This window comes from Prionailurus viverrinus, chromosome F2, assembly GCF_022837055.1.
Source record: "Prionailurus viverrinus isolate Anna chromosome F2, UM_Priviv_1.0, whole genome shotgun sequence".
NCBI classification, from domain to species: domain Eukaryota; kingdom Metazoa; phylum Chordata; class Mammalia; order Carnivora; family Felidae; genus Prionailurus; species Prionailurus viverrinus.
Genome location: NC_062578.1, coordinates 36,969,528 through 36,994,590, shown reverse-complemented (window position 1 = coordinate 36,994,590; position 25,063 = coordinate 36,969,528). Strand labels below are relative to the sequence as shown.

The 25,063-nt window shown below is 35.0% G+C and overlaps 1 long non-coding RNA gene across 1 annotated transcript; it reads left to right on the top strand.

Moving 5' to 3' along the window:
- The first annotated feature begins 12,260 nt into the window (after positions 1 to 12,260).
- LOC125156451 (uncharacterized) lies at positions 12,261 to 24,722 on the top strand. The gene is made up of 3 exons (XR_007148615.1): positions 12,261 to 12,309; positions 13,926 to 14,812; positions 24,545 to 24,722. It is a non-coding gene; the product is annotated as an uncharacterized LOC125156451 (long non-coding RNA).
- The last annotated feature ends 341 nt before the right edge of the window (positions 24,723 to 25,063 follow it).

Sequence of the window (25,063 nt, the reverse complement as noted above, 5' to 3'; positions counted from 1 at the left end):
TACCTCCAAGACTTCCCCAGGAAGGTAGGTCTTCCTGACATCGGTTCATTGGTCACAACTGCTTTCTCCTGACCTTTTCTATTCTATCTGCCTAGGAGCTCTTCCTTTCTTAGTTTCCTGGTTAATATCCTTTAGATCTCTGTGCAATCATCATTTCTTCAGGGAAGCTTTCCTTGTCTTCTCTGAGAAAGCTAGCTCCTATTATTAAACATGCTCTCAGCTCGATGTACTCTCTTTCTTCGCGTTTCTCAGAGTTGCACACGTGTACATTTTCTGAGATTTGATGACGTCACCACCTGAATTTAAGTTCACTAAAGGTGGGAACTGTGTCTGGATTTTACTCTGTATTTTATCTGCAGCACCAAGCATAATGAACTGACTCATCACAAGCATTCAATAGGTATTCATTGATTAAAAGACTTGGTACTAAACATTAGATAAACCACATTAAAATATATCATGCAACCGTGCCTGGGAAAATGTCTATTTTGTAGATTGATATCACCCTCCTCTTTGACATTCTTAAAGCTATTCTGTCCTTTCAATAAATCTATGAATAACGATTCAGGTGAATGAGAACTACATAGAATTTTGGAACACAGGCAGCCACAAAACCATTCAACATAATGTAAACTCTTATCTGATGCCTCTAATAGGAAACCAATGCTGCGCAAAAACAAAGAGCTGACTAGCTTTCAAGAGTGGCAAATTCAGCAATACTTTCTGGTGCTCTAGGAAATTATTAGCAATAAGCATTCTTTGGCCTGGCTTGACCCACAAAGCATTAAGCTCATCGTTCATTTTTATTGTTTCCTACTTGGAATGCTGTAATACTTTAACAAATTATCTGATCATCTGGTACATAGAGATCAGTTCACTTAAAATCCTGCTAATTACTTGTCATCCATTTAGAGACTATTGACTATTGTACACTAATTTTAAAGAAATGACAATGTTCTCTAGATGCCCATGGTATTAATGTTTACCATATTGCTTACCGAGACAATTCTTTATTTAATTAATCATCTTTAGCTAGCAAAACCTCTGAGTGGCAGCCATATCTGCCAGTCTTGTCCAATCTGTTTGTGTTGTTCATCTGCATTTCCACTCCTAAGAACAGAGTTCTTGATGATATTTTTGGAATAGCTACCTCATGGAAATTGGCTTTGAAGAAATGATGAGGTTTATTTCTCTAAACTCTATGTTTTAATAATGTCACATTGGAAAGGAGCTTTACTATCATGGAACATTTTAGGAAGTATGTTTAAAATAGTTGAGGTTGGTGCCTGTCAGATGAATGTCTATTGGCATTGCCACAGCAAACATCTATCTTACACAATGGAGGAAGTTTCTGGGTTTTTGTGTACATTTCTGTTTCAAAATTTTATTTCTGTTTCAACAATTTTATTTCTGATTAACTACAAATGTGTGGTCATTAGTGAGAATATGAACTCTGAGCTTCCTACAAATTTATTTTCCCAAAGAAAACAGAGCGCTTAAAACACCAAGTATTTTGAATATAAATAATTATAAAAGTTTACATGAGAGATCAAGACTAAAAAGGAATGAATCATTTCCACCAGAATTCAATTTAAAACTCTGTCTCTATAACAAAAACAAAGATTAAAAAGATCTTAACTTCAAGAACAGAAAAGGCAATATTTAACATATATTAAATGTAGTCAGTGGGAATTCTGCTAGACATTTTATTAAAACTTATTCATAATAATCTCGATTATTACGCACACAAATTGGTTGGAATGTAAAAATAAACGTTGATTCTTAGTTGAAAAAGTTCTTCTTTTGAAAAGCATCTTAAAGAATATTATGATCCTTCCGAATCCAATAATGTAAAGCCTTACAGTCCACCTCTATTCGCAATCTTATCCCAAGATTTCCATCACATTCTGAAAAATACTTCATCTCATGTATCTTGAATACTTGTAGCTAATTTAGTCAAAAGAATATGATTTCATATTCATTGATTAATAATCGTGAATGACAGTACATTAATTTTAATTTAGAACCAGAATGTACTAATTAATAGCGTGCATACGCTACTCTCAAGTACATGTAATTGACACTTAGAATATTCACATGATCTTTGAGAACATTAGAATGCACATGCAACGTAAGAACCATGGATGCATTTTATGAGCTTTGGAAATAGAGTTTGCTATGTTTTAAGTTGTGTCACCCAAAAAGATTCATTGAAATCCAAAGCCTCATTCTGTGAATGTGAACTTACTTGGAAGTATGGTCTTTTCAAATATAGTCTGGTCAAAATGAGGTCACATTTGTTTAGGGTGGACCCTAATCCAATATGACTGGTGCCCTTCTAGGAAGAGAAGAGACACAGGGGGAAAACACCCATGTGCTAAAAGAGGTAGAGATTGAAGAGCTGCAGCTGGCAATCTAAGGAAAGTCAAGGATTGCTGGGAAGCTACCAGAACTTGGAAGAGGCAAGGGAAAATTCATTCTCCTTTACAGACTGCAGAGGGAGCACAGGCTTGCCTACAGCTTGATTTCACACTTCTAATCTCCAGATTTGTGAGACAATAAATTGCTGTCCATTGTTCATGACTTTGTTACAGCAGCCCTAGGAAAGTAGTAGGTAGTGAAAAGGTAGAGATGTTGGTGCCTGTCAATCATTTGCCATATCAGACCTGGGACAATTTGATTTTATGGTATTATTCTCCTACCTCAAAGAGCTGCATGGCTGATATTAATATATTTTATTTTATTTATTTTAATTTTTTTTCAACGTTTATTTATTTTTGGGACAGAGAGAGACAGAACATGAACGGGGGAGGGGCAGAGAGAGAGCGAGACACAGAATCAGAAACAGGCTCCAGGCTCTGAGCCATCAGCCCAGAGCCTGACGCGGGGCTCGAACTCACGGACCGTGAGATCGTGACCTGGCTGAAGTCGGATGCTTAACCGACTGCGCCACCCAGGCGCCCCATGTTCACATTTCTTGAGACATCTTTGGGCATCCTTCCTCTAAATCGAGACCACTAAACGTTTCCATTCCTGAATTCACCAAGATGTCACATTTTTTAACGTGCTGCATTCTCATCAGTTCTGGAAAATTCTCACCGTTCTTTTAATATGGATTATCTTCTTACAGGCATTCTCCGTTGTAACAATAATGTTGCATAACAAACATTGACAAAACTTGTGTTTTGATTAGCGATGAACGTTAATTTAAATGATGGGCTGTGGGATTCATCTGATCTGGGTTAAGGTTGATTGATTTGGTCAGGCTGCCCATGCTTTTGTGATCAGCTGTGGATTATCTAGGCATCTTTGTTTATCTTGGCTAGGTTTACTCCCATGCTTGGGATCTGCACTTTGCCACCTGATCTAGGTTGTCTTCAGTTGGGATGGCTGGTAACTTGGCTCCGTGTCATATCGTTCATCTTCCAGGATGCCGGTCATGCATGTTCTCTTGGCATTCACAGAGCTCAGGAGATAAGCAGGAAGTGTAAGGACTTCTCAAGTCTTTGCTCATGTTATATCTGCTAACAACCCATTGGCTAAATCAAACCATATGGCTTACCTCGGAATTGAAAGGTAGGAAGATATTTTCAACCTCTTTCTGGGAGGAACAGCAAAATCGTATGTAAAGAATATGATACAGGGAGTGGCAAACAATTCGGGATATTAATGGAGTCAATCTTACCATTTTTCAATTCTTCGTATTCTTTTTGGAATTCCTTTTGGATGAATATTTCACATCATTTTAACAACGCTTTCCTATTTTCTAAATTGTCTTTCTGTTTTGCATTCTTGCTTTTTTTCATACCCTTTTACTTCACTAATTTACTCTTCAGATTATGACTAATCTGCTATTTAATACAAAGTTTCATTTCCAAAGATTATTTTTTTATTTCTATGTTATATTTTGTCCCTTTATAAGATATGCTTTTTTATAAATATGACTTTTTTTAACATAGTGAACTCTCGTTAGAATTTTTAATCCTCCTTTATCTCTTTAAGTACTATAAATATACTTACCTCATAGAGCTTTTCAGGCTGATCTTTTGTTTTGTCTTGATATTTTTTACCCTAAATTGATATTTTCTACCCTAAATTGATATTTTTATCTTGAATCACTTTATAATCTGGTGACATATATAGATATGAGATGAGGGAAAAAGAGACAGAGCCTCTTTAGCAAGGTTAAGTTACTATTTTATTTTTTAAATTAAATTAAATTAAACTAAACTTAATTAAACTTTTTTTGAGATTCCACATGAGATAATATAGCATTTTTCTTTCATATCTGACATATTTCACTTGATATAATGCCCTCAGTATTCATTTATGTTGTTACAAATGGCAGATTTTTCTTCTTTCTTGTGGCGGAATAATATTCCGTATCACATTTTCTTTATCCCTTAAGCCATTCACTGATGGATACTTAGATTGTTTCTATGTTTTGGCTATTGTAAAAAAAAAAAAAAAAAAAAAAGAACACTGCAATGAGCATGGAGCTGAATACATTTCCTTGAGATAGTGATTTTATTTCCTTCAAATATATTCCTAGAAGTAGAATTGCTAGATCATATGATAGTTCTATTTTTAATTTTTTAAGGAAACTCCATACTGTTTTCCCTAGTGGCTGCCAATTTACATTCCCACCAACAGTGCGCAAGGACTCCCTTTTCTCCACATCCTCACCAGCAATTTTATCTCTTAGCCTTTTTATCATAGCTATTCTCCCAAGTGTGAGGTGATATCTTTTTGTGGTTTTGATTTACATTTCCTTAATGATTAGTGATGTTGGAAACCTTTTCATGTACCTGTTGGCCATCTGGATGTATGAGTTCCGTATGTATTAACCTCTTACCAGATAGATGATTTACAAGTATTTCTCTCTATAGTAACCCTTAATTAGATATATAATTAGCACATATTTCCTCCCATTCTGTAGGATGCCTTTTAATTTTGTTGATTGTTTTGTTGTGCAGAAGTTTTCAGTTTGATGTAGTCCAACTTGTTTATTTTTTATTTTATTGCTTGTGCTTTGGTGTCATACAAAAAAATTGCCAGGATAAATATTAGGGAGCTTTTTCCTTATGTTTTCTTCTGGGACTTTTATGGTTTCAGGTATTACATTCAAGACTTTAATCCGTTTTGAGCTAATTTTTGTGAGTGGTGTAAAATAGGGGTCCAGTTTCATTGTTTTGCATGTGAATATCCAATTTTACCAGCATCATTTATTGAAGATTTATCTTTTCCCTCATTGAGTATGTTGACTCTCTTGTCAAATATTAGATGACCATGTATGCATGTAGGCTCTCGATTTTGGTCTATTCGTCTACATACCTATTTTGATGCTAGTGCCATACTGTGTTGATTATTATACTTTTGTAGTGTAGTTTTGAAGTCACGAAGTGTGAGGCCTCTATCTTTGTTCTTCTTTCTCATGATTGCTTTGACTGTTTGGGTTGTTTGTGATTCCATACAAATTTTAGTATAGTTTATTCTATTTATGTGAAAAATTCCACTAGAATTTTAATACATATTGCATTGAATCTCTAGATGGCTTTGGGTATATGGACATTTTAACAACGTTATTTCTCTTGACCCACGAACACAATATCATCCCATTTATCTGTGTCCTCTTCGATTTCTTCTATCAATGTCTTACCATTTTTCAGTGTAAAGGTCTTTCACCTCCTTAGTTAAATTTATTTCTAACATTTTTTTCTTTTCAATGCTATTGTGAATGGGATTATTCTCTTCTTTTTTATTTTTCAGATAGTTTATTATTAGTGTATAGGAACAACTGATTTTTGCATGGTGATTTTGTATCCCACAACTTTACTGAATTTGTTTATTATTTCTTTCTTTCTTTATTTTTTTTAGCATTTAATTATTTTTGAGAGACAGAGAGAGACAGAGCACAAGCAGGGGAGGGGCAGAGAGAGAAGGAGACACAGAATCTGAAGCAGTTTCCAGGCTCTGTCAGCACAGAGCCAAACATGTGGCTCAAACCCATGAACTATGAGATTATGACCTGAGATGAAGTCAGAGGCTTAACTGAGCCACTCAGGTGCCTCTTGTTTATTATTTCTAACAGCTTTTTTTTCATGGAGTCTTTAGGGTTTTTTGTATATAAGACCATCTTATTTGCAAACACAAACTGTTTTAGTTTCTTCTTTCCAATTTGGATGCCTTTTATTTCTCCTCCTTGTCTAGCTAGAACTTTTAGTACTATGTTGAATAACAGTGGTGAAAGTAGGCATCATTGTTGTTTTTTTCTCCTGATTTTAGAGGAAAAATATTCAGACTTTCACCACTGAATTTAATGTTAATTGTGGACTTGCCATATATAGTCTTTATAGGGTTGAGGTATGTTCTGTCTATATCCAGTTTGTTGGATGTTTTTATCAATGAATGGATGCTGAATTTTGTCAAAAGTTTTTTCTTCATCTATAGAGATGATTATATGATCTTTGTCTTTCATTCTGTGATGTTGGATATCACATTTTTTCATTTGGATATGTTGATCTATCCTCCATTGCAGACATGAATCTCACTTGATCATGGTGTGTGAACCTTTCATTGTGCTGTTGAATTTGGTTTGCTTATATTTTGTTGGAAAGTTTTACATCTATATTTATCAAGGATATTGATCTATAATTTTCTTTTCTTGTGGTGTCCCTATCTGGCTTTGGTATCAGGGCAATTGTTCGCCTTATAAAATGAGTTTCATAATGTTCCCTCCTCTTCAAATTTTTGAAAGAGTTTGAGAAGAGCTGTTATTATGTTTTCTTTAAATGTTTGGTGGAATTTAGTAGTAAAACTATCTGGTGGTGACTTTTCTTGGTTGGGAGATTTTTGATTATTGATTTAAATTTTTTTTCTTCTTTTCTTTCTTTATTCTTTAATGTTTACTTATTTTTAAGAGAGAGATAGAGAGACACAGTGTGAGCAGGGGAGGAGCAGAGAGAGAGGGAGACACAGAACCTAAAGCAGACTCCAGGCTTTGAGCTGTCAGCACAGAGCCCAATGTCAGTCTCGAACCCATGAACCTTGAGATCATGACCTGAGCCAAAGTCGGATGCTTAACTGACTGAGCCACCAAGGCGCCCCTTTATTTTTTTCTTTTAGAGAGAGAGAGAACATGATCAGGGGAGAGGTACAGAAGGAGAGAGAAAGAGAGAGATTGAGAGAGAGAGAGAGAGAGAGAGAGAAATATCAAGCAGGATCCATGCTCAGTGTGAAGCCTGACATGGGGCTTGGTCTCATTACCCTGGGGTCATGACCTGAGCTGAAATCAAGAGTCAGAAGCTCAACCAACCGAGCCACCCATGCACCCCCTGATTCAATCTTCTTAGTTATTATTGGTCTGTTCAGAATTTCTATTTCTTCATGGGTCAATCTTGATAGGTTGTATATTTCTAAGAATTTATCCATTTCTTTAGGTTGTCTGACTTCATGGCATATAATTTTTCATGATTTTTTTACTTGTTTGATATCATTTGTAACATCTCTTCTTTTGCTTACAATTTTATTTATTTGAGTCCTCTCTCTTTTCTTGGCAGTTAGTATAGCTAAAGATTTGTCAATTTTGTCTATGTTTGAAAAACCAACTCCTGGGGCAACTGGGTGGCTCAGTCAGCTAAGCGTCTGACTCTTAATTTCAACTCAGGTCATGATCTTGTGGTTCATGAGATCAAGCCCTGCACTGGTCCCTGAACTGGCAACATGTTTGGGATTCTCTCTGTTTCTCTCTGCCCTTCCCCTACTCTCTCTCTCTCTCTCTCTCTTTCTCCAAATAAATAAATAAACTTTAAAAAACAATTATTAGCATTGTTAATATTTTCTATTATTTTACTAATCTCTATCATTTAATTTTGCTCCAATCTGTATTATTTTATATTCTGGATACGGTCTTTTGTCATATATAAATACATGAATCTTTTCTCTTTTTCCAGTTTGTCTTTTCATTTTGATATCTTTCAAAGCTAGGAATGTATTTGTTTTGCTGTAGTTCAACTCATCAATTATTTTTCTTAAGTTTTGTGGTTTTTGCGTCTTGGGAAATCTTTGCCTAACCCAAGGTCATTAAGATTTTCTTCCACATTTTCTTCCAGGAGTTTGATAGTTTTATATGTCTAGGTTTATGAGTCCTTTTGAATAAACTTTTGTGTATGGTGGGTGGCAGAGGGCAAGGTAAGCATTTTTGTCTTTCCCCGTTAGAATATCCAGTTGTTCTAGTACCATTTATTTAAAATACTTTTTCATTGAATTTACTCCATAGCTTTAATTAAAAATCAATTTAACATATATACATGTGGGTCTTTTTTCTGAACTCTGTTCTGTTTCATTGATCTCCATGCCCATCATTATGCCAATACAAACTGATTTAATTACTATTGTAAGTCTTGAATTAGGTAGCATACATCCTTTCTCTTTCTTTCTTTCCTTCTTTTTTTTCCTCAAAATTGATTTGACTATTTTTCTTATTAAAAGTTTTTTTTAATGTTTATTTATTTTTTGAGAAGAGAGAGACAGAGCATGAGCGGGGGAGGAGAGAGAAAGAGGGAGACACAGAATCTGAAACAGGCTCCAGGCTCTGAGCTGTCATCACAGAGCCCGACACGGGGCTCGAACTCATGGACTGCAAGATCATGACCTGAACTGAAGTCGGACGCTCAACTGACTGAGCCACCCAGGCACCCTTTGATTTGACTATTTTGGGTCTAATGCAGTTTCATAAGATTTAGAACTATTTATTTATTTTTGTATTGAGATTACTTCAAATATATAGATCCAAATGTAGATAATGGACATATTAATAATATTGAGTCTTTCAGTTGATGAGTACAATATATGTTTTCATTTATTTAGGTCTTGTAAAATTTCTCTTACCACTATTTTGTACATTCTATATTTTAAAAATTTATTCCTTAAGTATTTAATGGTTTTGATACTATCATAAATTGTATTTTGAAATTACACTTAATGATTGTTTATTACTAATATATAGAAGTGTGATTACTTTTTAAATATTGTCCTTTTATCCTGTGACCTTGCTATGTTCTATTATTAGTTCCAGTATCTTTTTGATAGATTCCTCAGGCATTTTATGAGTGTAATTAATGTTGACTGACAAATACGAATTTTTACTTTTTCTTTTTTTAAAAATGTTTATTTATTTTTAAGAGAGAGAGAGTGCAAGAAGGGGAGGGGCAGAGAGAGAGGGACAGAGGATTCCAAGAGGGCTCTGTATTGACAGCAGTGAGCCCAATGTGGGACTTGAACTCATAAACCCATGAGACCATGGCCAGAGCCAAAGTTGGATGCTCAACCAATTGAGCCACCCAGGTGCCCTGAAAATTTTACTTTTTCTCTTTCAATCTAACCTCTCTCCCTCTTGCTACCTCTCTCTCTCTCTCTCTCTCTCTCTCTCTCTCTCTCTTCTCTGTCTCTGTCTCTCTCCTTATTTCTTTCTTGAAATGACTAGGAAATTCAGTACAAAGTGGGAGTAGATAATGCGGTCTTGTTATTGATCTTGGGGGAAAGCTTTCTATTTGTAACCATTAATTATTATGTTAGCTCTATTTTTCATAGATAGTCCTTTTTATCAGCTGAAATATTTCCTTCTATTCAGTTTCCTAAGATTTTCCACTTTTATGACTATTGAATATTAAAAGTGCTTTATAAAGTGTGGTGTTCATCTGGTTTTTTCTTTTCTTTTTATTATTTTTAATTACTTTGTTTTTAATATTCTAAATTATATTCCTTCATTATAAGATGTTAAAACTTGCATTCCTGGGATAAAGCTTAATTGTTCATGATGTTTTTTTTACATATTGCTGGATTTGTTATGCATAATAGGCATACCTTAGTGTATTGCACTTTATTGTGTTTTCAGATACTATGTATTATAAATTCAATGTTTGTGGCAACCTTGCACTGAGCAAGCCTACCACTGCTATTTTTCCAACATTTGCTCATTTTGTGTCTGTATGTCGCATTTTGGTACTTCTTGCAATAATTCAACACTTTTCATTATTGTTATATTTGTTATGGTGATCTGTGATCAGGGATCTTAGATGTTACATTGTTAATTGTTTTGGGGAGCCATGAACTGTGCTCACATAAGACAGAGAACTTAATTCATAAATGTTGTGTCTGAGTGTTCCACTGACCAGCCATTCCTTCATCTCTTTCTCTCCTTAGGCCTCCCTATTCTGAGATACAACAATAATGATATTAGGACAATTAATAATCCCACAAGTGCCCTTTAAGTCTTCAAGTGAAGGAAAGAGTTGCACATCTCTCAATTTAAATCAAAAGCTAGAGAAAATTAAGCTTAGTGAAGAAGGCATGTCAAAAGCCAGGGTAAACCAAAAGCTAGGTCTTTTGTGATAAATAGCAAAGTGGTGAATGCAAAGGAAAAGTTCTTGAAAGAAATTAAAAGTCCTATTCCAGTGAACACATGAATGATAAAAAAGCAAAACAGCCTTATTGCTGATATGAACAAAGTATTAGTGGTCTGCATAAAAGATCAAGCCAGCTACAACATTTCCTTAATAAAGCCTAATCTAGAGCAAGACCCTAACTCTTTTCAATTCTCTGAAGACTGCAAGAGGTGAGGAAGAGAAGTATGAGGCTAGCAGAGGTTGGTTCATGAGGTTTAAGGAAGGACGCCATCTCCATAACATCAACGTACAAGGTGAAACAGCAAATGCTGATGCAGAAGCTGTAGCAAGTTATTGAGAAAATTTAGTTAATAATAATAGCTAATGAATGTGGCTGCACTAAACAACAGATTCTTAATATAGATGAGACAGCTTTACATTGGAAGAAGATGCCATCTAGGATTAGAGAGAAGTCAATGCCTGGCTTTAAAACTTCAAAGGACACACTGACTCTGTTGTTAGGGGCTAATGGATCTTGTGATTTTAAGTTGAAGCCAGTACTCACTTACCATTCAAAAAATCCTAGAGCCTTCAAGAGCGATGCTAAATCAACTCTGCTGGTGCTCTAAAAATGGGACAACAAATCCTGGATGACAGCATATCTATTTACAATATGGTTTGCTGAATATTTTAGTTCCATTGTTGAGACCTGCTGCTGAGGAAAAAAAATTCTTTCAAAACATTACTGCCTATTGACATTGTATATGGCCACCTAAGAGCTCTGATGGAGAAGTGCAATGAGATTAATGTTGTTTTTCTCCTACTAACACAACATCTATTTTGTAGCCCATGGATCAAGGAGTAACTCCAACTTTCAAGTCTTATTATATAAGAAACAAACTTTTCATAAGGCTATAGCTGCCATTGATAGTGATTCCTTTCATGGATCTAATCAAAGTCAATTGAAAACCTTCTGGAAAGGATTCACCATTCTAAATGCCATTAAGTACACTTGTAATTTGTGGGGAGAGATCCAAATATCAACATGGAGAGGAATTTGGAAGAAGTTGATTCCAACCCTCATGGCTGACTTTGAAGGGCTAACACTTCAGTGGAGGAAGTAACTGCAGATGTGGTGGAAATAGGAAGAAAGCTAGAAGGAGGAGTGGGGCCTGAAGATATGATTGGATTCCTGAAATCTCATGATAAAACTTGAACAGATGAGGAGTTGCTTCTTATGGATGAGCAAAGAAAGTGGTTTCTTAAGATGGAAACTATTCCTGGTAAACATGCTACAAAGATTGTTGAAATGACAACAAAGGATTTAAAATATTACATAGGCGTAGTTGATAAAGCAGTGGCAAGGTTTGAGAATATCGACTCCAATTTTGAAAGAAGTTCTACTGTGGGTAAAATGCTATCAAACAGCATGATAGGCTGCAGAGAAATCGTTCATGAAAGGAAAAGTCAATCTATGTGGCAAACTTTATTGTCTTATTTTAAGAAATTGCCAAAAAATAAAAAATAAAAAGAAATTGCCACACCCACTCTAGCCATCAGCAACCAGCACTCTGATCAGTCAGCAGCCATCAACTTGGAGGCAAGACCCTCCACCAGCAAAAAAGATTATGACTTGCTGAAAGCTCATATGATGGTCAGCATTTTAAAAAAAAATTTTTTTTTAACATTTATTTATTTTTGAGACAGAGAGAGACAGAGCATGAACGGGGGAGGGTCAGAGAGAGGGAGACACAGAATCTGAAACAGGCTCCAGGCTCTGAGCTGTCAGCACAGAGCCCAACGCGGGGCTCGAACTCACGGACCGCGAGATCATGACCTGAGCCGAAGTCGGCCGCCTAACCGACTGAGCCACCCAGGCGCCCCTATGGTCAGCATTTTTTAGCAATAAAATATTTTTTAATAGGTATGTACACTTTTTTAAGATAATGCTATTGAATGCTTAATAGACTATAGTATACTGTAAACATAACTTTTATATGTACTGGGGAACCAAAAAGTTAATTTGAGTTGCTTTATTGCAATATTTGTTCTATTGTGGCGGTTTAGAACCAAACTTGCAGTATCTCTGAGATATATTAGTATGTTGTTAAGGATTTTTTGCACCTGTATTCATGAGGGATATTGGTCTATATTTTCCTTTCCTTGTGATGACCTTATTTGATTTTTTTTTCAACACGGCAATGTTGATTTCATAAACTTGGTGGATAGTGCTCTCTTCTTCTAGAAAGAGTTTTCTGTTTAATTAGTGTCTTTTTTTTTTATTCTAAACATAAATTTAGTGGATAGTACTCTCCTCTATTTCTGGGAAGAGTTTTCTGTTTGATTAGTGTTTTTTTTCCATTGTACATATTTAATAGAATTCACTAGTTCAGTCATTTGTGGCAATGTTTTGAAATATGTATTCAATTTCATTAATAGATTCAATACTACTCATGTTTTTCTAACTTCCTATCTTGTCAATATTCTGATCAAGTTGTTTCTTGGGAAAAGGAGTTTTTCCATCTATCTCTTTTGTTGAGTTTAGTGGCATGAAGTTGTTCACTGTATTGTCTGAATATTATTCTCATGTCCATCAAATCTGTAGTGATAGCTTCTTTTTATTCCCGAGACTGGTAATTATCAGTCTTTTTTTGGATCAGTTTAATCAAGATTTACCAATTTTTATGAATCCTTTAAAATAACAAATTTTTCTTTATCAGTTATCTCTTTCAGATTGTTTTTTACTTAGTCGACATCCATTCCTATTTTTACTGTTTTTTGTTTTTTTTCTGCTTACCTCAGGTTCACTTTACTTTTCCTAGTTCCTTAAGGTAGAAACTTATATCACTGATTTTAGACCTTAACTCTTTGTATAAGATATTAAACCTAATCACTCCTGTAGACATTCATTTAACTGTGTATCACAAATTTTGATATGCTATGTTTTCATTATCACTCAGTTTAAAATATTTTCTAATTTCCTTTGGGATTTCTTTTATTGATGAGTTATTTATAAGTGCATGGTGTGATTTCCAAATACTTATTTATCTTATTTTTCATTTCTAAATTAATTCTGTTGTTATCAGATAATATCTTCTATTTGATTTTAATCCTTTCAAATGTACTGATACCTGTTTTGTGACTCAACAGGTGGTCTGATATGGTTTAAATACTGTGTCCCCTTAAAATTCATATGTTGAAATCCTAACCTGATACCTTCTCATTTAACCTTCCAGTCCATATCTTGCCATTGGTGTAAGGTAATCCTCTACTGCTTTAGGTTTTTGTTTGCTTGTTTGTTTGTTTTCGGCTTTATAAAGGCTAAGTTACTCAAAAAACAAACAAACAAATAAAAAAAACAAAACACCTCTGGATGGTGGAGATCATTGTGAAAACCATCCTAGGTTCTTTATAAAATCTCCAGATAGAAGATAATTGCCTGATTCTAGTAGTTGCTAGTTACCATTTAATTCTGCATTTCTTGGCCATAATATAAGGAGGCTTATACAAGTTAACAAATATTGTAAATCTTGTGTCCAGACAGCAAGCCAAAAACATGCGTTCAGCATTTCTGTGATCCAAATAATTCATCGGTGATCATTTTTTAATACAAAGGAGGAGTATTGAGGAAAAAATACCCAAATTTGGAAAGAGACAAAAAGATAAGTACATATTTTTCAATGTTTTACTGAGGCATTACCTTATATGTCCACCTAAGAATTTTCTAATTCTTCAGGATAATGTAGGTTTGTCTGACTTACTGTTTACTGTTGATTGGGGTGTTTCTATATATTTAGCTGTTAACTCACAGAAAACATAATGATGCAAATGCTACAATAAATAATGATGCAAATAAATTTTGTCTAGTAGATATGCAAATGTATTTTCTTTTTATGTAACAGAGTTTACAAGATAAAGTTCACAGTATTGCCCTAGAGGACATTAACCAGTTTTGCACATAATTTAGCAATTTTATCCTAGCCTTCTTTCTTTTAGTGGCTATAAATACAAGTGTTTCTCCTTTGAACCAGATTTGCCACCTTGCTAATTCCCTCATGGACATATTAAAAAAATCTTTAACGTCCTTAAAAATCAAACAAACAACAACCAAAAACCTGAATACTACTTTTCACCATAACTGGTTATAATCACCTGAAGCTGGTAAATGACCATAAACTTTGAGTTCTCCATTTGCAGAAACTTTTTTTCTTATTGAAGACCTTTTCCTGACCACATACAATAGAAATTTTTTAACCCACAGCACAGATTTATGGACTCATTCTGTCTTATCCAGAGTTCTGGATAACTGAACAATGAACTTAACTGAACAAGGAGTCCATGAATTCCTCATCCACCATGATATGTTCTCCTTAAATGACCAACTTAAAGAATTTCTTCACTCCTGTGTGCACTCTCGTCCCTTTCTGGTGAGTAAATAAGCTCAGAGGTTTTTTTTTTTGTTCAGAGTGGTCTTCATTATCTGTGCTTTATCACCTTAAAGGAAATGGTTTCAAGATACATGCATTTATACCTGTTGTTTCATGTTCAGGCCTTGTGATATAATAGCAGTAAAACATACTTTTTAGCAATACAGACCTATGTCTGAATCCTAGAATTCCTCAGGCAAGCTATTTGCCTCTTTAACTTTCTATTTTCTGCAAAACTGGACTAAAGACACCAACACATAAGACTGTTTTGAGGATTATGTGAAATAATCCATAATAAGCACCTGATAATTAATAAATTGTGGGTTTCTTCTCACCTAAAATATAGGAACATGTAGTTTGAGAACTCCTCTGAATCATCGACAAAAAAGATTTTTTTTTTCCTTCAACACACTGCTAGGATTGCACTTTGAAAAACCACCACCAGTAACTTCTCAGAGCAAATTCACATGTACTTGTCACAAACCTACCTCAGTCTGAGAATCAAATGTGTTCTATTTTAGAGAGGGTATCCTGCAGGTACAGTTAGCCATTATTCAGTTAAAGGGATTAATGTGGACAATTTGAAAGGAGGGTGAATGTCTATTTTTAGACTGAAAGGCATTAATTTGGAAAACTGAGGTGAATTCATCTAGAGAAACATCAAATTTGAGGATAACTTTAGGAACGAAGGCATCTCCCAACTAGCTTTCTCTCTTTCCCCTCATGGATCCACACCAGGACACCTAAGGAAGGTGAGACTGGGGTGGATTGTATAATAGGAGCTCCTCAAGGAGAGGAATTAGTTCTATTCATCTGTACCAAGGTTCTTGGTATTATTTTCAACTATTAATAAATTATTATTGAATAATCGAAGCTGGGTAGTTTCTTATTCTAAATTTGTGGCTCTAAGCATAAACAGACAAAAGAGCCTTGGCATGTTTAACTACTCAGTTCAAATATGTGATTGGACGGATTGCTTTCCCCAGGGTCAGAGAATTTTCATCATTGGTAGCTTTGGTATGGTGTCAACACTTTTACAAGTAAGATGCAACACATCCTGGTGTAAGTCAAGAAGTTTTTTTTAGAAAAAAAATTCTCAACATGTTGTATAGTCTTCAAGCAAAAATACTGAAAGTCAGTGGTGCCTATGTATATACATCGCTAATATATATATTAGCAATCCAGTTCTGGGCAAGAGTTCAAAGGAAATATCTGCTACAACGTTAGACACTTTCCAACAGAGTGGGGAAAAGATTCCAATAAAAATCATGCATTTGATCAGCTGCCATATTAGTGGATGGGTTTTTTCAGCTCTTAATCTAAATGTTCTTGTTCGAAAGGAAGAGTTTTACCTTCCATTTGGGTATTAGTGGGAATAATATATCAATATCTTTCAATGGATGAAAATTTGTTTTGATAATATGATCTACTGAATAGAGAGGTCTACTCTTTAGATGTAAATTGAATTCAGATGTTTCTAAAACATGTGATAAGGAGCTTTTCCAAAAGACAATCTTTATCATTCTTCCAAGAAAAGAATTATAGATCCTGGATACTCGTCATTAGAATATATTTTAAATACTTAATCCCTTTAGCTGGGAATTTTGTTTCAATATAACCAGAATTTGATGATGCAGCAACAGTGTTATAAAATTAGCCATTTAAGATTGTTTCATGTACATGGCTAAACCAATCTTCTGACTTTTTTTCCTTAATTCATCTTATATGTATCTTGTTCAAGAAATGTCTCTATCATATGACTTCACTCATATGATGACTTTAAGACACAGAACAGATGAACACAAGGGAAGGGAACCAAAAATAATATAAAAACAGGGAGGGAGACAAACCATAAGAGACTCCTAAATATGGAGAACAAACAGAAGATTACTGGAGGGGTTGTGGGAGGGGAATGGGCTAAATGGGTACGAGACATTAAAGAATCTACCTCTGAAATCATTGTTGCACTATATGCTAACTAATTTGGATGTAAATTAAAAAAAAATAAAACAAAACAAACTAAAATAAAATAAGAAGTGTCTCTTAGTAGAGTGGAAAATTAACCCTAGAGGAAATAAATCTTGTTCCATATTTAATCCTGGATTAAGATAATATTGGTTTCATAGAATCATATTTAAAAAATTAATATAGGGATGCTTGGGTGGCTTAGTCAGTTAAGCATCTGACTTCGACTCAGGTCATGATCTCATGGTTTGTGAGTTCAAGCCCAGCATCGGGCTCTGTGTGGACAGCTCAAAGCCTGGAGCCTGCCTCGGATTCTGTCTCCCTGACTCTCTGCCCCTCCCCGACTAGTGCTCTGTCTCTCAAAAATAAATAAATGTAATCAAAAAAATTAAAAATTAATATAATGCATTACTTATGCTTCAAAAATACAAATTGAGTTTTGTACTTTTGCAAGAGTCAATATAAATTCACGAACTATAAAAATTTGTAAAGCCATGTGTTCCTCTTTTGTTATTTTTAAAACCAATACTGTGGGGGGAGGCACCTGGGTGGCTCAGTCAGCTAAGCCACTGACTTCGGCTCACGACACGTCATGATCTCCTGTTTCCAGAGTTAGGGTCCGGCATTGGGCTCCCTGCTGTCAGGGTGGAAGGAGCCTACTTTGATCCTCTGTCTCCCTCTCTCTCTGCCCCTCCCCTGTTCACGAGGGTGTGTGTTCTCTCTCACTTTTTCTCTCTCTGTCCCTCAAAAATAATAAATAGACATTAAAAAAAAATAAGCACGATACTGTGCATTTGCAAGACAAGTACGAAGAGTAAGTGGACAAGGAAAAGAATATTAAAACAAAAAAACCAGATTTTTGTACCTAGTTGATCTCTTTATTCTTCCTCATGACACGGACTGTAGCTGATACACACTGTTTACAAAGCTTGGACTATGATCTGTGACTATGAATTTTGGAGGTCATTGGGAAATTTGATCTTGGCAGGTATGTTGCCCTCTTCAATGCTGATTACATTTTAATTCCCTTGCCTTTGGGGATGTGTCGAGTAAGAGATTGCTACGGCTGAGGTCAGAGAGGTCTTTTCCTGCTTTCTCCTCTAAGGTTTTGATGGTGTCCTGTCTCACATTTAGGTCCTTTATCCATTTTGAGTTTATTTTTGTGAATGGTGTGAGAAAGTGGTCTAGTTTCAACCTTCTGCATGTTGCTGTCCAGTTCTCCCAGCACCATTTGTTAAAGAGGCTGTCTTTTTTCCATTGGATGTTCTTTCCTGCTTTGTCAAAGATGAGTTGGCCATACGTTTGTGGGTCTAGTTCTGGGGTTTCTATTCTATTCCATTGGTCTATGTGTCTGTTTTGGTGCCAATACCATGCTGTCTTGATGATGACAGCTTTGTAGTAGAGGCTAAAGTCTGGGATTGTGATGCCTCCTGCTTTGGTCTTCTTCTTCAAAATTCCTTTGGCTATTCGGGGCCTTTTGTGGTTCCATATGAATTTTAGGATTGCTTGTTCTAGTTTCGAGAAGAATGCTGGTGCAATTTTGATTGGGATTGCATTGAATGTGTAGATAGCTTTGGGTAGTATTGACATTTTGACAATATTTATTTTTCCAATCCATGAGCAGGGAATGTCTTTCCATTTCTTTAAATCTTCTTCAATTTCCTTCAGAAGCTTTCTATAGTTTTCAGCATACAGATCCTTTACATCTTTGGTTAGATTTATTCCTAGGTATTTTATGCTTCTTGGTGCAATTGTGAATGGGATCAGTTTCTTTATTTGTCTTTCTGTTGCTTCATTGTTAGTGTATAAGAATGCAACTGATTTCTGTACATTGATTTTGTAGCCTGCAACTTTGCTGAATTCCTGTATCAGTTCTAGCAGACTTTTGGTGGAGTCTATCGGATTTTCCATGTATAATATCATGTCATCTGCAAAAAGCGAAAGCTTGACTTCATCTTTGCCAATTTGGATGCCTTTGATTTCCTTTTGTTGTCTGATTGCTGATGCTAGAACTTCCAGCACTATGTTAAACAGCAGCGGTGAGAGTGGGCATCCTTTAGAATCCCGTTGTTTTTCTGATAAGTATGATATGAGAACAATTTCTAGCAGAGTGAAAAACAAAACACATTGTCATGAAGGAAAAGTATAGTTTACAAACTGAAAGAAGCTCATTTAATCAATATAAATCCTAATTGCAATAATTTATGCCAATGCATCTCTATGACATATACTCTGACCAGCAGGTGGAGTAAAAATGGTTGGTACTTGGTTTCAAATTCTAAAAAGCAAGATGCATATGACTTCTGAATGTCAAGAGTACCAAAATGTCATTCTGGTTGATTGAATTCAGATGTGTTTGCACCTGGAAATCATTGTGGCCTCTTTTAGTTATTCAATGGTGGAAGATATTAGACTATGGCAATTTTGATATGTACGGAAAATATGGTGTATTTAAAATTTTCTTTTCCTTCACTCTTCTTTTAGCTCTTTCACTCTCTCTTTACTTTTGAATTTTAAGAAAAATACATGTTTGTGGCAAACATCCTGTTTTAGAAGGTTATTTGGTAAAATGTGGAAGTCTCTTTCACCTATCCTGCTTCTTTCCACTCTACTGTTAAATGGTCTTAAAAAATTGACATAATTCAATGTAGTTCACAGGTCTGGAAGATATTTTCCCTCATTTTTCTTTGTTTTTGACTTTGTTTTGATAAGAAATTTTATTTGTTTGCAATAAAACATACCAGTCTTTTCCTTTATAGTTTCTGGTTTATATTGAACTTAGGGACAGCCTTCCATGTCTCCAGATTATAAAATAATGTGACCATGTTTTCTCTATTATTTATGGTTTTATTTTTTCAATTTATATCTGTAATCCAGCTAAAGTTTTATATGATTGTTTTTTTTTCTTTTTCTTCTTCTTCTTCTTCTTCTTCTTCTTCTTCTTCTTCTTCTTCTTTCTTGAAGGCCTGAGGAAAAGACTTGGTTTATTATTTTTTCTTAAATAATTGACTAGCCAGTTGTCCTATCTCCTTTATTTTAATTTTAAAATATGACAACATTCTCTCTGTTAAGTTCAAACAAAGGAGAACAAAGCTTTCTATGGTCATTGTATCAACTCTTCTATTTTTTGATCTTACAACAAAAGTTTGCAGCATCTCAGTGGTATTGATAAACATAGCTCCAGGGAAAATTGTCATAAAAGAAGGAATTTATTGCATATTCAATCTGCTTCTCATTTGAAGTAGAATGCTTTTCTGATTTATTTAAAAGTGCAATAGGATGGTTGAGGAGAGCTTTTGATGGAGAATTTGTTGACAACTCGAATTTTTATAAAGCTATTAAATGGCAGATTCCTAGTTATAGGAAAAAGTTTTTTGTCCAGTTGGAAGACAAAGTAAATCAGACAGTTTCAGAATTTAATAATTTTAAACCAACCATAACATTGAAGCTACACAAGGAATACGTGTTTCATTAAAATTTTAGTTACACCCTGAATTTTAGACTCTTGCCCATAGAGCAAGTGATAAGGGGAAAGCAATCTCGTGTTGGGTGTGTTATATGGACTTTTGCAGAAGCCAATAGTCCTTCTATGTCTGCAAACTCAATGAAAGAACTGATTGGTGCAATAACCTAAAACTATTTTATGAAATTAAGTATTCTTTTTTGGTCCCTCTTTTAACACCACCCCCATCCCACTCCTTCATTTGTAAACTTCTCATGCAAATGATATGGGCACAAATGATTGTCTCAGGGGCCTGGAACCAGATAAGCTGTAACCCTGGTGAATACAGTCACAGAGAAGTAAGTAGGTCAGCAATAAATCACTGCCCATTGCAACTAATGGATTTAGTCAATTAGAAACTTTAAGAAGCACAATACCATCAGAGAGGTGTAATAGTTTAATGGATAAAGCATGTGTTCTGCACTGGGTTCTACTCCTGTAACCAATATACTACCCATGTTAAATAACATGAATTTAAATAAATAAATTGAAAAAAAAAAGCATCTGCTCTGATGTCTAGCTTCCTGGGTTCCAATATTGTTTCTGTTGCTTGACAACTGTGTGTTATTTATTATTTACTGGCAACCATGTGTCCTTTAGTCTCTTTGGCACTCAGTTTCTTCATCTGCAGAAATAAGGTTGTGAAGAAAAATTAATACAGGTAAATCATTTAATATTCGATCAATTCTGGTTAATAGTCTTTAAGTTTTGTTCTGTAAGAGGGACACTGTCTTTTAGAATCCATAATTTCAAGATTAAAAATTGTAAGGTAATAATGCAAGCACTTGTCTTTCAAATTACTTTAAGACTATGGAGAAAAGTTAGCAATTGACACTATCCTAATGTGTCCAGACTTCAGTTCCTATCTGGATTCTACTTTCTTGGAAGCATTTTACTATTACTAGCAAGGCCTAAGAAGTTCTCCTTTGGAGTTTCATTTGTTTTACAAATGTGACTCTCTCTTCCCTCAGAATAGATAAGGAGTACATCATTCTGTAGAAAATACAGAAAAGTATAAAAGGGAAAGTAAAAAATCAAGTACAATTCCATTACTCAGAGAAAATCTCACATAAGATTTAATGTTCTCTTCCACACTTTTCTTCTTAAGAGTCACAGCTATTTTCCCCATAGTTACATTTTTTACAAAAATGTTTATTTAGTTTTGAAGGAGAGAGAGACAGAGTGTGAGTGGGGGAGAGGCAGAGAGAGAGGGAGACACAGAATCTGAAGCAGGCTCCAGGTTCTGAGCTGTCAGCACAGAGCCCAACTCAGGGCTTGAACTCACAAACCATGAGATCATGACCTGAGCCAAAGTCGGACGCTTAACTGACTGAGTCACCCAGGTACCCCCCATAGTTACGTATTTTTAAAAACAATGTCTAGTAGTTATATAATATTCTTTTATATTTCAACCTGAATTTATCTAACCCTGTGGATATGCTTCTATGCATCTGTATAATAATATCGATCTATTTCTTAGTTTCTCTTGCTACAAGTAATGCTGGTAATATGTCCTTTATTGCATCTTTGATTATTTCCAAAGAAGATATTTCTGAAACACTATGATATTATTGAGGACCTTGATACATATTGTCAAAGTATTTCCCAGAAAGTTTGTGCCGATTTATATTCCTACCAGGTGTATTGCTACTGTCTTTAGGATAATGTTTTCTAATTCTTGCCATTTTGTTGGTTAGAAATATCTTCTATTCTTATTTTAATTTGTATATCTTTGTTTAATAGTGAGTTTGATTATTTGCACAGATTTTTTTTATTAAGAATGAATTCTATATTATTTTTGTTTCCCTTCCCTTATGTTCATCTGTTTTGTCTCTTAAAGTCCTCATATGAGTGAAGTCCTATGATTTTTGTCTGTCTCTGACTGACTGATTTCACTTAGCACAATACCCTCCAGTTCCATCCACGTCTTTGCAAATGGCAAGATTTCATTCTTTTTGATTGCCGAGTGATACTCCATTATATATACCACATTTTCTTTATCCATTCATCCATTGATAGACATTTGGGGGACAAAACAGAAGAGACTCATAAATATGGAGAACAAACTGAGGGTTACTGGAGGGGTTCTGGGAGGGGGGATGGGCTCAATGGGTAAGGGGCATTAAGGAATCTACTCCTGAAATCATTGTTGCACTAGATGCTAACTAATTTGGATGTAAATTTTAAAAAATAAAGAATGACCTTTAAAAAGAGAATGAATTTCTATGTCTTTTTAACTGAAGATCTACTTTGCCAGTATTTTTTCATGTGTTATCAGTTTGTAAGGGTTAACGATCAAGATTAAAATAATTGTTTATATTTATGCAGCCACTTAGTGCATTATATTATAGACTCAATTTGTCTCTTATACGACTGTGCCATTTGAGTTAAGATAGCTGCAATGTTTTATTTGGGACTAATTTTAAACCTACTTGCATCTGCTACTATTACCTTTACCCCTCTTTTCAGGTCCCTATCTCTGAGGACCTGTTTTCTGGATGCTTACACATAATTATACTTTGGCTCCCGAGAAACCCTACCCAGGCCTACTTTTGCATATATTTCTTTAAACTCAGCCACTTTTTGACACCCTTATTCCATTAAATTCTACCTGTTTGGCACACTAATCTCTCAGGACTGAAGAATATTTTATTTTTAAATCAGATCACAATGTACTAATATACTTCCTTCCCTGGATAGGTAAATTTAGCATGTTAAGGAGTAGTTTTAACATAGGAAATAGCACAGTATACAACAAGTTAGAAAAGACTTTTTTATATAGACAGGTGTTCTGATACACTGAGATAAGACTAGCCCACCAGGTAGATATTAGCTGCCTAGCTATCTACAGTGTGAGCCTTGGGTTACTTTTAATTTATAGTTTCCAAGATCTCATGAGATTTCCCATTGATTTCTGCATCTGTTAGAAAATGCATAAATCTTTAAATGCTGGGATATTAAAAATCTTAGATCTCAAAAAGCAGGGATGACCTGGCTTTGACAGAGTTAAAAAGAATAGTAACACCCTAAAACAGCTAGAAAGCTCCCAGGAAGGGCAATTTAAATGACTAAGGAGATTTCTAAACTCTGAAAAATGATGGAATAGAAATATTGAACTCCAGTCTGAAAAGTCAAATGCTGATGAATGAGAAAGAAGACCAGCGTTCATCCGATCACAAAAGTGAAAAGGAGTGACAGGGAGATTTGTTCAAACTCTCAGTATTAGAATTATGAGCTATCTGTCAAACATACAAATCACAATTCTAGAGAACCATCAAGGAACGTATGTAACTAGTATACATTAATAAAATTAGAGACTTTAGATAAATTTAGAGGTGAAAGACCCATAAGTGTCTAGGAACTGACAGTGGTTAAGGCCTGGTCTTCCTCCAGGCATTTCCTTGCTGATGATCTCATGGGGCGTGTTTTCCTCCACTTCCTACCGTCCTTTTCCCCTCTTGTCTCAACAGAATGATGCTGGATGCTATTGTCTGAGGTTTGCTTAGGTCCAGTGTAATAGTCCTAATAATCTATGTTAAATCAATGGTCATCAATAAAGATATATTAACCATAAACTAAGCACATATGGTTGCAAAATTTGACAGTGTCTGATAATTTTGGAACCACTGATTCTAAAAGAGCAATGATTTTACAGAATTTGAAGGCATTTAGGTGCTTTCCTTAGAGTAGGAAAAAAGCTATCATACTGTATGTGTAATTTTCTGTAATTTTACCACTTAAACTAGATGCATCTGAAAATGGCTCCTATATTCAATAGGCTATGAAATAAAATTGCCTTTTCTGGGTAGTAATACAGACTAATATAAAGGTCACTGTCATGTTTTAGACTTTCAACAATGTTCATTGTGCTACAAATAACTGTGGCTAGCATTATTATTTCATGAAATCTAAATTGTATAAATTGGATTTTAATATGTAAGGTAGGTGGTAGATGAATTATATTGAAAACGTGTACATACCATATTACTCTTTAATTGAAATCCTTTTTTGAGGTTTCTTTTAAAGCTAAAGCTAATATATCTTAGCGTCTCTAGTTATCGAAACCTGGGTTTGAGTTCAGTGTTTATACGAAAACAAATTATGTGGAACTGGTCATAGGAATTTATAGAATATTATCTATCTTGGGCTGTTCCCAGATACTACAGAAAGTCTTCTTTGTAACAACTCCTTCATATTACTCTTGACGCGATTCTCTTTTTTGTATAACACACTAATTTTATTTTATTTTATTTTTTATATGGCAGGTATGGAGAGTGTCATTGTTGACAGGGTGTCACAGCAGCACCAACATTTTGCTGACCAGCCAGATGGGTTTTGACAGTTTCACTGAAAAAGGACACAGTGTGATCGAGATACCAATATTAAGAGTGAATACAAAACATAAGAAGTGACAAAAGCTCACCTAAGACCTATAATAAATGATTCTGGAGCCATATTAAGTTCCATCTTTATTTATTTATTTATTTATTTATTTTTAAATTTTTTTTTTCAACGTTTATTTATTTTTGGGACAGAGAGAGACAGAGCATGAATGGGAGAGGGGCAGAGAGAGAGGGAGACACAGAATCGGAAACAAGCTCCAGGCTCTGAGCCATCAGCCCAGAGCCCGACGCGGGGCTCGAACTCACGGACCACGAGATCGTGACCTGGCTGATGTTGGACGCTTAACTGACTGCGCCACCCAGGCGCCCCTTAAGTTCCATCTTTAAATTCTACTTCCAGAAAGGTCTCTCTTTTTAACTTATCCCAAAATTATTTTATTA